Genomic DNA, 14,715 nt, shown 5'->3' with positions numbered 1-14,715 from the left:
TTCCTTATTTTCAACTTGGGGATAATAATAATACATAATAGGATTGTCATGAAGATTAAAAACAAACATAAAGCTCTCAGAATGGTCTTTGGGCCCTCCTAAGTGTTTGCTATTATTATCCTGGGATTTCAACTGCTGTAGTTAGGCAGTTGGTGTATCCTGAACACCTTGCAACTGACTGTGTTACCAAATTTTGATCAATGTCTAAAACATACGATATTTTTTTCCATAAATGAGCCTAAATGTTGTCATCGCCTTATTCATTTGATCGTTCTTCAGCAGTGAGAAGAATTACTTTCTGCCGTGACTATGGCATTTTTTTTTAAGATTTTTAAAAAATTTTTGCTTTTTCTCCCAAAGCCCCTCAGTACATAGTTGTGTATTTTTAGTTGTGGGTCCTTCTAGTCATGCTGTGTGGGACGCCGCCTCAGCACAGCTTGATGAGCTGTGCCATGTCCGCGCCCAGGATCTGAACCAGCGAACCCTGAGCTGCTGAAGCAGAGTGCGAGAACTTAACCACTTGGCCACAGGGCCCGCCCCCTGACTATCGTTTTTTAAATAATCAGGAGGGAGAGGTCTTCACTGCCCATTGAACACGTGGTCTTCCTTTGAGACTGGCCAGATGCCCTGAGCTTCCACCCCTTATGCTCTCCATCCAGCACCCCATGACCTGCTCAGCTTGACACCGTCGCTGACTTTAAGGTAATGATGCATACCTGCAGTTGTAGCAAAAATAAATCTGGAGTATTGAACAGAATATAAAATTGTGCTGTATCTCCACATCCTGAGATTCATAGCAAGTTTCTTCAATTCTCTGAAATTTGCTTCTTTGGCCCAATGTTCACTTCTCAATTCCTCAGGTGGCCTGCCAGAAATTCTAAAATTTGTAATTGGGCTTCAAACACAAAATTGCTGAAATTGCTGGCTTAAAGAGTCATTCAAGCGACGCTCCCTCGCACAGAGGGAGGGAGATGCTCTGCTCTCCTTAGAGGTAGGAGCTGCCCCTCCCTGCTCTTGTTGGACCTGCTGACAGCCCTCAGTCGCAGCCCTGACTGCTGGGCATTTGATGACTCCTTTGCAGATCTGTTTCCCAGAAACTGTTGAGCTCTTTCGGTCGGGAGCCACGTATATTCATCTTTGTATCCCTACCTTACCCAGCCCATGTCTGGCACAGGCTGGGGAGCAGGGTGAATTCATCTGGTAGGCACAGTAGGCACTGTGCCCAGGGTCCACAGTACTTTCTAGGGGCCCATGAAAATGTGTAATTTCTCTTAAAATCAGAAGAAAGAAAAAGAACTGTTAGAATTGAAGAAAATGTTTTAATTTTTCCTTACATCAGGAAAAAATGAAATCTTAAGGGCCACAAAAATCTATTAAACTATTTTAATGTATTTTGTTCTGTTTTTATGGGGGAAGGGACCCAAGAAGGCCAAAGTGCCCAGGGCCCATAAAAGTCATAATGTGGTTCTGGTTGTGAAAGAATAAGTAAACAAATGAGTAAATATGTAATGACTGTTAAAAAATGCTTTGCAAATGACAAAGAGCAGTGAAAATGTAGCTTGTTATTAAAAGCTGACAATTTTATGGCTGTTGTAGAGTTCTCTTGACCTTTAGGACATTATCCCCTAAGGAGTTTAAATTATTTTTCCAAATTGAAAGCTTTTCTTAGTCATGTTCATATTCTTTCTTCCTATGAAATAAAAGCTTTAAGCGACTTTAAATGAGAAATTTTAGTGTGATTGGGGAGGGGACGGGAAGGCCCAGAATCTAAGGGCTCCGTGCGTTAGGAGCGTTCTCCCGGTCTCCCACACTTAGAGTGAGCCCACTGAATGAAAAGCCGAGTTCCCACAGAAGGTAAACCAAAGTGACTGTTATTTTCACAAAAAATGGATCCCTGAGCCTTTTTATATGTATTATCAACACCCCACAACCATGGCTCACCTCTGAGATAAGGGAACTCAAATATTTCTGGGGTGATCTGGGAGTATCTTCTATCCTTGAGTTGGTGGATGACGGATGACTCCTATCAGCTTGGAAAATATAAAAGCAGCGGAGACCAACGCCCAGAATACCTTCCGAGGGATGTTGAGAGTGTTCTGAACTGAGATCACTTGAGGAGGTGATCCTCTGGGCGTCCTTCTACTACCAAAGAGAATCCAGGCACACCCTTTTCTTGCCATCTTGAAGAGCCCAACCAATATAAGAAAGAATCTTCACTTTCTGAGATTATTCTCAGTAGAATTCCTTTCAAATGTGAGTTCTCATAGTGAATTAAAATATGAGAGTAGAAAATGACCATAGGTGGTGAACATAAGGAAAAGTTGTGGTTTTTTCCCCCTTTTCTTTCTCTTCTAAGTTTTCTGTAACATGGCTAAATTAGTCTTACCAGAATAAAACAAACTAGAGTTACAATGTATGGAGCCCAAGCCCTGCTCTAAGCTCTTTATATACATTTTCTTATTTAAGGGGAGAAATTAAATATGATGTAATTTGCAAAAGTCCTCGTGCAGAACTGTTGAGGAAGGCGTCATTTTTTCACCAATAAACTCAGCACAAAAGCAGAGTGAACTAAAATAGAAAACCTGCCACATTATTCCCCTCCTGGTTCAGTTCTTTAGCTGTATGTTCATAGGCCCGGCTTCTCCATGGCTTGGTTTTCATTTGGTGCAGAGGGCAGAGAAGAGTTCTTATGGAAACATACTCAGGGTAGAATGGTCATGATCAGGCGTCCCAGGAGAGAGGTAGCCAAAGAGTGGAGAGCAAGAGGAACAAAGATTTCTAGCAAATGGGTAACTATCACCTCTTGAGTATCTCCAGCCATTGCAGGCAGCCATTCTAGGCATCTGACATCCATGAACAAATGTCATGATAGACAACTTCAGGGGAAGCCTCCCGTGTGCCAGGCACTATCTCAGGTGTTTTTATGTTCATTGGCTAATCTTCCCAACACACCAATAGGGTAAGTTCTATTATAATCACTCTCGCGTTATAAGCAAGGACACTGAGGCAGAGGGAAGCTCAGGATCTTGGCCAAGATCACCCCTCTAGTAAGGCCTATGGACCTGGAACCCAAACCCTGGAGCTACGCAGCCTAACGGAGGGCTCAAAACAATTCTGAGAAGCAGAGACTTTCATTATCCCCATTTGACTTGCAGAGAACATGAGATTTAGAGAGGCTCGGTGACTTCCTCCAGCTTCCTTTGTTAGTAAACAGCAGCGTGGAGTTTACCCAAGCGGCCAGGCCCCTGAGCCCACACGCTGCACCATTGCAGCTCACGGAGTCTCTACATTCAGGCCAGCGCCTCCAGTCTCTTTGTGGAGAATGGATATAAGAGTGACCAAAAGAGGCTGGTGAGCAGAGAAAGGAGGTGAAATGACACGGTGGGGGGGGGGGGGGGGGCCGGGCGGGGGAGGTGCCACAGCAGAGAAAAGGCTCCGGGGAATATGGAAGAAAAAGAGAGGGATAGGCTCTGAGCTAGTGCAGCTTTCCAGGACACGAGAAGAGGAGACAAATCAGAAAAAGGTGAAGGCAGAGAGATTTAGCAGAAGCATGGGGGGCAGAGAAAGGTGGGCACTAAAAGTGGGAAGAAAGAGAAGAGAGTGAATAAATGATAAAGGAGGCTGCAGTGCAAACGTCCAGGAAAGTCCTGAACAACCAGCTTAGGGTGGGCCAGCGTGGGGTGGGTGAAGTGACGGCTCCCCACACCCCCAAGGCCTCCTGCTGCTCCGGGCAGATGGCCACATGCCACCACATCTCCATGAGGGTGACACACACATGAGAACTGTAAGACGAGGCCCTCGGGGCTCCGTTCACAATAAAAACATTGTACGGGCCTTCCACACATGACTCAGTGTGTATTGTGTGTCTGATTGAAGAAAAGATCAGCTTTACCTACAAGTGCTAACGTGTTGGCCAAGTTGAAACGAGTGCACAATTACATAAGAAATAAAAATACCTGGGGAGCAAGCAGTTTACCACCTTTGTGGGACATGCAAAATCCCGAGAGGAACAGCGCCAGGCGGCTCCTTGGCCAGCTGTGAGAATAGCTGTGGTTGGACTGGGTGTCTGTTGTGTTTTGTTTTTGCCCCAGTGTTTGGCACGTTGTCCTGAACGCCGAGTGGGGCCCCTGAACCCTGCCTGACACGAAATTGCATTCTCTAATGCCATTCTTGTGTTACTTTGTTCGAGGAGGACTGCGTAACAACAAAGGGGAAAGCAACAGAGTAATTAAAATTTGTTTTATGTGGAAACTTTATGGACTCAGCCTGCAAGAAATAGAGTGTAATGTTTAAAAGGAGGGACTCTGGCTAGACACAGGTTCAAGCCTTGGGTTCATCGTGTCTTAGCTGTGGGGCCTTTGACAAGTTAATCTATCGGAGCCTTATTTTATTTATCTGTACAATGAGCATAACAACAGGACCAACCTCAGAATGTTCGTGTGAGCACTGTATGAGATAATGCAGGCAAACAGCCCAGCCTAAACTGGCCCTGAGTGCCTAGCAAGTGTTAGCTAGTATTATTATCTGTAAAATGGGGAGATAACCTCCCAGTTCCCTCAAGGGACACTAAGGCTAAAACAAAAGGTTAGCAGATGAGAACTCTTTGAAAAGTACTTTTTAATATCTATTTTAGACTAAGCAGTGTGGTATAGTACAAACAATACTGGACAAGTTAGACGACCTGGATTCTGGTCTCTGGACCCTCATCTCTTCATCACTTAAGGGGAGGCTTAAATTAAGTGCCATTAGACATCACTTTCAGCTCTGATATTCTGGGACTCCGGCGCCCATTCATTCCCCTGCCTGTCTGCAGCAGGAGGGTGGAGACCCTCGCTCTGGTGGGCTTGTGACTGTGACTCTGGTTCCCTGCTGGCCTGCCAGGGCCCAGTGGATCGACTTAGAAAAGAAGAGAAAAAAAGCACTTACACATACCCACGGAGATGTCCCAGGTACTTTAAGTGAGAAAAGGTAAATTAAAAAGCTATATGTAATTCAACTGCATAACATTCTAGAATAATTTTAAAAACACAGATTTGTAAATGCAGGGATTACCTCTTGGGCAGGATTAAGAGAAATTTTACTTTAGACTTAACACATTTCTGTATTGTTTGAACCTTATACTGTGAGTGTGTTCTATTTGATAATTTAAATAATAATAAAAAAGATATAAACAAAATTAAAACGCTCATTTGTGGGAAAAGAAAAGAAAAATCACTTATAATCCACCCCAACTTAGAAATTCTGCAATTGACATTTTAATTTATATCCTTTCAGTCTTTTTCTATATGTGTACCACTTAGAAATATACATATGTATTTACAAAATGCAATCAGATTGTGCATGCTATCTTATAATTAGCTTCACTTATCAATATAGTATCTGTATGTTTCTAGGTCACTAAAGTTTCACCTACCATCTACAGCACCACATTAATGACTTCTTGTTTTTCCATGCTGTACGTGGCTAACCTTCTATTGCTGCACATTTTGGCCATTCTTAGTTTTCCCCCATTGTAAGTATTGACAGGCTTTTGGAAAATAATGAAACACTGAAATGTTTGGCTTGCTTTCTCTCTTTGGGCAGAGCTGGCCGCTCTGTCTTTTCTTCCTCCTCTTTGTATCGTTTAGCTTTTGGGTGGAGGCCCAGAGGGCTCCACAAGGGGTGGTGTGTGTTTAAGAAATTCAGCTAAAGAAACAAACTGATCGCAAAGAGCTCTGAACCCAGAGTGTGGGGAAAATGCTGAGCATTGTAATTGGCCTAATGTTTCTCCCGTGAGAAATGCCATCTCCTTAGGCCTCCAAAGTTCTGGCAGCGATTTTAACTTTTCTCATCCAGCTGATGATAGACAAATATTCCTCACTTCCATAGTTATGTGCAGCCCCCAAGATGCTTCCTCCAGGTTGTCAAACCCTCATTGGAAATGCCTACAGGCTCATTTTGAAGATGGAAAAGCAGGCATGCTGACATCAGCAAATCAGGACTGTGGGCTTTAGGTTTCATTGAAACGATACCCTCTTGGACAGCCCTGGACCCCGCTCCCTGAGCCAGGCTGTTGGTCCAGTGGTGACCCAGGAAGGAATGCCACTGTCGAGCCACAGGCATGCCAGGGAATTACTAAGCACATGCCAACAAGTAACCTCATACGATAATCAAACGTGAGCCAATCTGCGAACACTTTGCGTAACAGCATATTTGGATTTGGGGCTTAGCTTTCAGAGCTTGAGTTTCACGTTCGCCTGAGCATACTCCCAGCCTCCCAGGGCCCCTCCTGTGTGCCCTGCCTCTGCTTGCAAGTGGAGAGAGCAGTTCTTCCAAGAGCCAGGACTTGGCTTGCTCCTCGAGGTAACGCAGAACGCTGCCAGACATCAGCTGTCTCTTATTCGTCTGCACGCCTCGTTCTGGCCAGCACCACTTCTCCATACGCCCTGTTTCTTACCAGTAGGCCAGCAATGTGGGTGATGGATGCCTCATTTTGCTGTTGGGACACTTAATAGTCAATCCTGATATTGTCATGGCCTTTGATGCACCTCAGCGACTACAAGAGAGAGGGTTGTTGACTAACAACTGCTGATATAACAAAATTCTATCCAGTCCCAGCTGTAGGAATTGGCAAAGTATGACTGCATCAACAGGTATCTGGGCTATCCAAGAGCCTCAGGAAGGACAAAGAAGCTTACAAACTTTAAGGTCCCTTGCTCCTGGATCTGGCCCCTCTCCTGCAGATTTCGTGAGAGCCAAGAGTTTGATGGTTTGAATTCAGGGTCCACATGATGGTGATACTCTCTCTGTTTTCCTACGCAAATTTGCTACAGAATAGCAGCTACAATCTGGGGTCCCCCTGAGCTGGAGGCCAGGGCCAAATGACCTGACTGGCCCACTCGCCTCTTCAGTACTGCTTTGATGTATGTCAGAGTTTCCTCAAGGCCTTGGGTGTTTGTTTACTCTAGGTGACATGGAACATAAAGTGTTCAGAAAGCTATACCTCGGGTGAGAGACAAAGGTTAGTCAATGATCTGATTCATAATCCTTCCAATGAAGGAACCATTCATGTTTGAACTCCAAGTGAGAAGAAATTGTTCCCATGAGATAGGGCTTTTAAAATGCCCCTACCCTTTGGGCTGGCCCCGTGGCCAAGTGGTTAAGTTTGCGAGCTCAGCTTCGCTGACCCAGGGTTTCCCTGGTTCGGATCTTGGGCACGGACGTGGCACTACTCATCAAGCCATGCTGAGGGAGCATCCCACATGCCACAACTAGAAGGACCCACAACTGAAAAAAAAAAATACACCACTATGTATCGGGGGGCTTTGGGGAGAAAAAAGGGAAAAAGAAAAAATCTTAAAATGCCCCTGCCCTTGCCACAGTGCTCTGAGAGAGGATCCAAGCTTATCAGGAGAACATGCTCACGAACAAAGCCCCCAGGTTAGAGATACCAAGAGCTGCAGCATCACTCAGCGAAGGCTGGATTAGAGACATAGAGCCTTCCCCAGGAATAAGCTGATAAGGACTCAGTACCTAAACACAGTAACTAAAGATCAGAAGAAAGAAGCTCACATTCCATCACAGACCTAATAATAAGACCTCATGGATACTCAAAAGTTCTCCGGACTAGGTGTGAACAAGTAGACTTCCCTTGCCCTGTCAGTTAAGGGTTACAACCATCTTTAATAAGGAGAAATTGACGGTTGATATCTGAACCTGTTATATAAAGGACTTTTACTAAGTGTGGGTTCAGTTGTTCTCAAAAAAAAAAAATCCCTTTTCCTTCCAGAATGCAAGAGAATCCCTCTAATTTTTGTTAACTGTAGATATATTTACAGTTACTGTGTCTTTAATTTTAACCATAGATGACAGAAAGCAGAGGATGCCCAACCTAAGCACCTATCGATACTTTTTGTAGCTCTGGATGTACCTGAGAGGCAAGGTCATTATGAAATTGGAAATTTTTTTCAAAGTAAAAAATATACTACTTGTCTTTTACAAGTAGAAGAGGAAAGTACAGTAATTATCAATGCTTTATTGGTAGTTACGAGCCTCCAAAAATCTCAATAAGTTGAACATACACTACATATGTACAAGAGCATAAACTGTGGCCTCCAGTGATAACAATGAAAGGAAAGAATAAACTTAGGAAATCCTCTGCATAGTTCGTCATAGAAATTAATCAACCCAAAGCTCCCAGATTCAAAAGACAATTATATGAGGCTGGCCCTGTGGCTGAGTGGTTAAGTCTGCGCTCTGCTTCGGCGGCCCAGGGTTTCACCAGTTTGAATCTGGGCGTGGACATGGCGCCGCTCATCAGGCCACACTGAGGCTGCATCCCACATACCACAAGTAGAAGGACCCACAACTAAAATATATACAACTATGTACTGGGGGGCTTTGGGGAGAAAAAGGAAAAACAAAATCTTAAAAAAAAAAAAGACAATTATTGAAAGTTTAAGAGGTGTGCTTCAAAGAGTTCCTTCTTTTATATGGACTATGTGAAGATCATTAACAAGTTTCAAAGTCACACAACTTGTAAGAACCCCTCAGGGTCACAGGGAAGTTTGCATAGTTTGGCCTCTCCTACAGATTTCTGAGGCTTGTGGGGAAGGAGCCATTCCCAGGAAGGACCCAGCAGAACCTCGGAGCAGTGCTGTCCCCATAGGCAAATCACAGTGGCCTCTGCCCCTAAGGACAGGGCCGCTCAGTTTCCTGCACCTGGAGGAAGCACTGGCTTCCCTCTCAGGCAGGCTTGTTCCTGGAGTTCCTTGTCTGAGGTTGGGAGGGGCGTGGGTATTCCAGGTCACCTCCTGGTCATGTTGCCCCACGAGCAGTGCTGTGAGGGGGTCCCCAAAGTAATCCATTGTCTAGTCCCAAACCTTTCCATTTAATGAAACCCTGGAAATATGAGTGCCTATTGGGAACAAAGCATGGTGCCATCCCACCTCTCATTTTGCTATTTGTCTGCTTTCTTCTTTTGCTTGGCCTCCTTCTAATTATTGGGCAATCACTTCCAATTCCAGGGAGCCAATCCTTATTTTATTTTTCCAATGTAAAGATTAATGAGTCTATCTTTCTAGTTCAATGCACAAGGCGAACTTTCTCAACTCATCTTCCTCAAGGTAAAGTTGTTGGATGAGTCCGTGTGCGTTTAATCCATACACGTCTTATATCCGGCACCTACACACACAGGCAGCATCCTCAAGTGATGTAAAGGTTGTCGTGGTTGTCACCTCTGTGAGGGAAAAAAAGCTCCCCAAATGGGCAAATTGCCATTTAGAGGAATCCCTAGGTGCTTTTAAAGCATTGAATCACAATGTACATTTTTTTTAAGTGTTGTCCATGAACATATCGGTTGCCATTTCCTGAAAACACCTCTTTGTAGAGGGACTCATGCACGCCTGCAACACTCTTTCTGCTTTCTTAGATGTCTGTCTGTTTCCCACATTTAGGATTCATTAGGACTGTCTAAGGCAAGTCTTGTGACAAGGGTGGGAGGAGGGTGAAAATCATGGAGTGAACGTGGGAAAGGGATGAAAAAGGCAAGCTCAATTATGTAAAAGTGTCAGTGCCACTTTCTGTCTGTGACATGGGACCCTCTGTGCCTCAGTTTCTTTATTTGTAAAAGTGGATAATAATAGGGCCAAGCTCGGGGAGATGTGGGGTAGAATGGGTTACTATATGTTAAGTATTCAGAGTACTGTCTGCCACCTAGCCAGTGCTCTCTAAATGTCAACCATCTTATTTACGTTCTAGTCAACACAAAAGGAGTCAGGGCTGGGCCTCTGGAAGCAGAATAATTCTTCATCTCAACACCACCATCCACATTATGGAAGAGATTTTAGTGTGAATGGGGCCAATTGACACCCCAACTTCTCCTCCCACCCTTCATGCAGCACTATCTCCTCTCCTTCGCCCAGACTCAGTGTCTTTATCTAGTCTAAACCACAGATAACTTATCAAATTACTGCTCCCAGGGGAATTTGTATTTTAACAATGATAAAACCTTCAGTGAGAAGTGTCATTTGGTGGAATCTCAGAAGGTGAGGGTGGAAGGACGTTTGTAAGAGCCCTGGAATCACAGCCCGGATGAGATTGCTTCATCCATCTATCAGTGAGGTAACTCTGGCAGGAAGTCACTTGCACTTTTCACTAATTGAGGTCCTGCCCTCGAGAATCTTGCAATCTAAAAGAGAGAACTTCGATCCAGAGTGATAACAGGACAAGTCCGTAGTTAAAGCCTGGTGCCGTGGACTGCGTAACCCCTGTCCCAGGTATTGGCATGGAGGTGCAGGGCACACTCGGGTGGAACAGGACCTGTCGTCTGGCTTCACAAACTTCACAGATTATTGGAAGCGACAAAACACATCAGATGGTGATAAGGAAACGTGGATGAGTGAAAGGAAAAGAGAGGTGTGTTAACAGAAGACAGCCTGAGGAGTTTGGAGAACAGGAACGTTTCTCAAGAACTTGAAAGATTGGAGGTCTTTCGAAAGGGTTGGCTGTACACTGCCTGGAGGGCGAGGGATGAGCTGGAAAGTGATTTAGCCGGGCCCTTTCTAGCTGGATAAGCGCTCCCGCACAGGGATCTTCGCTGGAGAGAAACGGGAGGCTGGGTATCGATGACTCATTCTCAGCTACTTGAGATCATCTTCAGATTTTCATTTAACTTTTCCCTTCCATGTCAGACACCCCTAATTCTTGGGTGGTCTGCCAAGCCACTTCCTGCCAAGTCCCAGCTACTTTGCTCTAGGTGGAGGGCTGGGGGTACTGGATCTTATTTCAAAAGGAGAGGGGAAATTGAAACCAGAAAGGCTGTGTGATGAACTTGAAGACAATCTTGTTTTCTCCAACACAGGTTTCCCAAAGCTGGTATCTCTAGCTTAGAGCTTGTTTTTTGGGTTTTTTTTGTTTTTGTTTTTGTTTTTGTTTTGGTGAGAGTTAACCATTCAAAGTGGAAGCCCTTTTATAATTCAATCTAGTTATGCAAACATAGCCCATTGATGTTAACAAATAGAGACCAGATGCAAATAACCCACTGCAGCATAACACAGAATAACCAGCAGGAACTAAAGAAAACTCTCTGTCTCCCCCCCACCCTATTACCTCATAAGAATTCCTTCCATTTGGAAATGGGCAAGAGGAAAAGGAAAAAAAATGGGACTATTAAGATGTTTCAAACGGTCTTAAAATGACAGCAGTAGTAGAGCGGCTTGGATCACACAAGATTGCCGTGTAAACAACTGAAGTAATGTCAGAGTGATGTGGAATTAGGCGTGCAGCCCTAGGAAAAGGGAGGTACTTCCATCTCATGAAGGATAAATTCATCCCAACAGGAGAGCAGCTTCCAAATGGAGGTCACCCAGTCGGTGATTCACAGCCAGGTGCACACAAGACTTGGTTCTCTGCAATTCGTTGAAGAGGGTGTCACTGAATATGGTGAAATTTTATGACATTCCCTGGGGCGCTGGGTGTTTTAATTCCTCTGGATAGACAGCCAAGCAGTCGGTGGGTGAGGCCTAACACAGGGAATCCCAGAATGGTAATGGCGCTGCCGTTTTCTGGAGAAGGAAAGTTTCGTTGCGTCAAAGGAGGTAGATAATATCAACAAATTCACAGCGAGTCCCCAAACCTCTGAGCGGACTGCCATTGCTGCCTGATTTTCTCAGAATGCCATTGCCTGATGAGGAGCTAGTGGATCAAGAGGCCCAATTCTTGACGAGTGCAGTGGGTCAGATTTTCTACTTTTAGAATAATTCTTAATTTTTAAAGCTTTTTTTTCTAGGGGCCGGTGGGGGGGCAGGCTCCAGGACTGTGGGATCTGAGAACCTTCATAGGTGGCTGAGAAATAGATGAAAATCAGAAAAAATAATAAACAGCAATACTTTAAGTTAGGAACGTCAGGGTCCAGAAAAGCATTTGGGTGAAATCTTTCCGATTTAGCTCTGGGACAGAATCATACACAACCAGGAAATCTCCAGAAGGTGCTCAGTAAATGTTAGTGGAACGAACGTTGACGGGAACCCTGGAGCTCCTTCTGGGAGATTCTTCAGTGCTTTGATGTTACCAACAGGAAGTTCTTCCTGAAGTCAAGGCCGCATCCCCTCCCAGCCACCTTAGCTCTGGCTCTAGCCTCCCGCTCTCAGGAGAAACAGGAAAGATGCGGATATCGCTGTTCTTAGGTCTCTATTAAATTTGTACATATTAAACTCGCCCTCCATCTTCCATTTTGTGGACTAAATAACCCCCATTTTGTAAGCTTTTCCTTCAAAATGGTAATTTCACAAACATATCCATGTGCCCATCTTAAGACTCACCAATATTTAGAAACAACTTCCATATCACCTTACAGACGTGGCCACGCTGAGATGCGTCACGTGCTTAATTCATAAAGGCGCTGCTTCCTGGTGGAAACCCCGCCTCCTGGGCCATTGCGGGCAGCCTGTAGGTTTCTGTCTTCTCTCTGGGCCTGGAAGGAGGCGGTAGCTGATAAGCTACACAAATAAGATGCAGCCTGGTGCTGATGAAACGTCCATTTTCTTGGGGAAATGGCTGACAGGAGCAGGATAAGGCTGTGAGGAAGCTAGCAGCAATTTCCCAAATCTACCACTACCACTGAGCTTTATTTGCATGCTTAGAGCTATTATTAGCAAAACAATGGCTGGAAAATGTACCAGAGAGAAAATTAAGAAATGACAGACCTGTTTTTAAAAAGTAAGAGAAAATCTGCCTTTGTGAAGTTTTGTAAAGTTTTTCGAAGTAGAAAGTTTGACTTTAGCAAGATACAGCATCCAACCATGGCGCCCTGGGAAGGAAAGAGCGAGCCCCAGCTGTCAAGGGCCGCTGCCCAGACAGAAGCATGAGTTCAGGGCTCTCTGCAAGCGAACAGAAGCACAGCGCTTGCCTTACAATCCCAAGGCCACCTGTGAACCATGGCGCAGGTGCTGATGCGGTGGAGAGGGCATGCAGGAGTGTGGTCCTGAATGGAGAAAGCTATTGTTTCTGAAGAGTAACAGAAAGGACTCTGTTCGGGCTGTGCTGTCCACCTCGGTGGCCACCTGCCACATGTGCCTATGGAGCACTTGCAATGTGGCTGGTCTGATTGAGATGTGCTGTAAGTGTAAAATACACGCCAAAGTTCAAAGAATTAGCCTGAAAAAAAGAACGCAAGATACATCAGTAGTCATTTTCAAGATCGACTACATATTGAAATGACAATATTTTGGTTAGATTGGACTAAATAAAATATATTGTTAAAATGAATGCTACAACATGGATGAAGCTTGAAAACATTGTCCTTAGTGACAGAAGCTAGACATAAAAGGCCACCCATTGTATGATTCCACTTACAGGAAATGGTCAAGAGGCAAATCCCTAGAGACAGAAGGTAGCTGAGTGGTTGCTTAGGGCTGGGGGGTTTTGGAGGGAAATGGGAAGTGGCTGCTAGTGGGTATGGGATTTCTTTATGGGGTTCTAAAATTGATTGGGGCACTGGTTGCACAGCTCTGTGAGTATACACAACTGTACGCTTTCAATGGGTGATTGTATGGTATGTGAATTATATCTCAATAAAGCTGTTTAAATGATTTGGATGCAAAAAAACTAATTTTACCTGTTTATTTTAAACTTTTTACAATGTGGCTACTAGGAAATTTCAAATTACATAAGTAGCTGGCATTATATTCTGTCGAACCTCCTGGGCTAAGGGGACTAAGGGTGAAGAAACTGAGGAAATCCAGGGCTAGTGGTCCCCAAAGTGAAGGTCATAAACACAGAGCAGAAGAACAGCCAGAAATGCTCACCTTTGGTGCAGGGCAGGAAGGAATGAGGGGTGAGGGAGATTATGACCAGGAAAGTTGGGGGATTTTAAGGATAAGGGTAAAAACTCCAGGACCAGGGCAGGCCTCTGTACCATGTGCCAGAACTTGGGCTGACGGTGAACTGGAATTTCTGGCCCCAAGGCAAACAGGGGGCACTATCTTCCCTCACCTCTCCAGAGGAACTGTTACCAGTCCAGTCCTGCTTTTCACAAGTGGATGCCCCAGCTGCCTCTGGCCCCCGGCCGGCAGCCTCTGGGGCGAGAGGAGCTACATCTTGACCCACGTGTAGCTTGTTTGCATACCTGGAACCTAGCTGTGGCGAGCTGCAGCAGGCACACCAGGAAGCTCGGGCCTTGTCCTGGGGGATGGAAATTTCTTCAAGGAATATTGGCCAAGGGAGCTTGTTTGTTCTGTTTATGGAATGCCATAAACAAACCGTAGTGTTGGTCAGAGGCTTGGCTGGACGCAGCATAAAGGGCAGCCTTGGGTGCCTTCTTGGCGTCTTCTTCCCACCCAGGGTTCTCTCCAGTTCAGTTCCCCTCCCACCCTCAAAAAAGCACAACAGTATTTCAAAGGCCACAGCTCAGTGGATGTTGGCTGAGGAAGCTACACTTAGGGCTCTCAAAAGAAAGGATTCCATTGCTCATCTCTGGAGACTAGAAAGACGGTTGGACTGAAGGGTAGCTCAGGGTGAATTAGCCAGATGAACTGTAACCCCAAAGGCCTAGTTCTGGAGGAGAGGTCAGTAGTCTAGAAAGGGGAGACACAATCAAACACACTGTACTTGGCAGTGGCTGTCTAAATTTTAAAATTGCAAAGTGAGTATTTGACACTATTCTGTGTCTTATCAGAGCTATGTCCTGAAATTTGCTCCCACTGCAGTAAACATTAGTTTTTCTCATGACTGACTGTG

General features: G+C 44.9%; 1 long non-coding RNA gene across 1 annotated transcript; it reads right to left on the bottom strand.

The window, feature by feature from the left end:
* Positions 1-8,999: 8,999 nt before the first annotated feature.
* LOC138919789 (uncharacterized) lies at positions 9,000-12,586 on the bottom strand. Its single transcript, XR_011430350.1, has 2 exons — positions 12,300-12,586; positions 9,000-11,543 (listed from the first exon to the last, which is right to left on the bottom strand). It is a non-coding gene; the product is annotated as an uncharacterized lncRNA (long non-coding RNA).
* Between the last annotated feature and the right edge of the window lie 2,129 nt (positions 12,587-14,715).

Source organism: Equus caballus, chromosome 21 (genome assembly GCF_041296265.1).
Source record: "Equus caballus isolate H_3958 breed thoroughbred chromosome 21, TB-T2T, whole genome shotgun sequence".
Lineage (NCBI taxonomy): Eukaryota > Metazoa > Chordata > Mammalia > Perissodactyla > Equidae > Equus > Equus caballus.
Note: the sequence above shows the minus strand (reverse complement) of the source record. Positions and strands in the feature narration are given on the sequence as shown.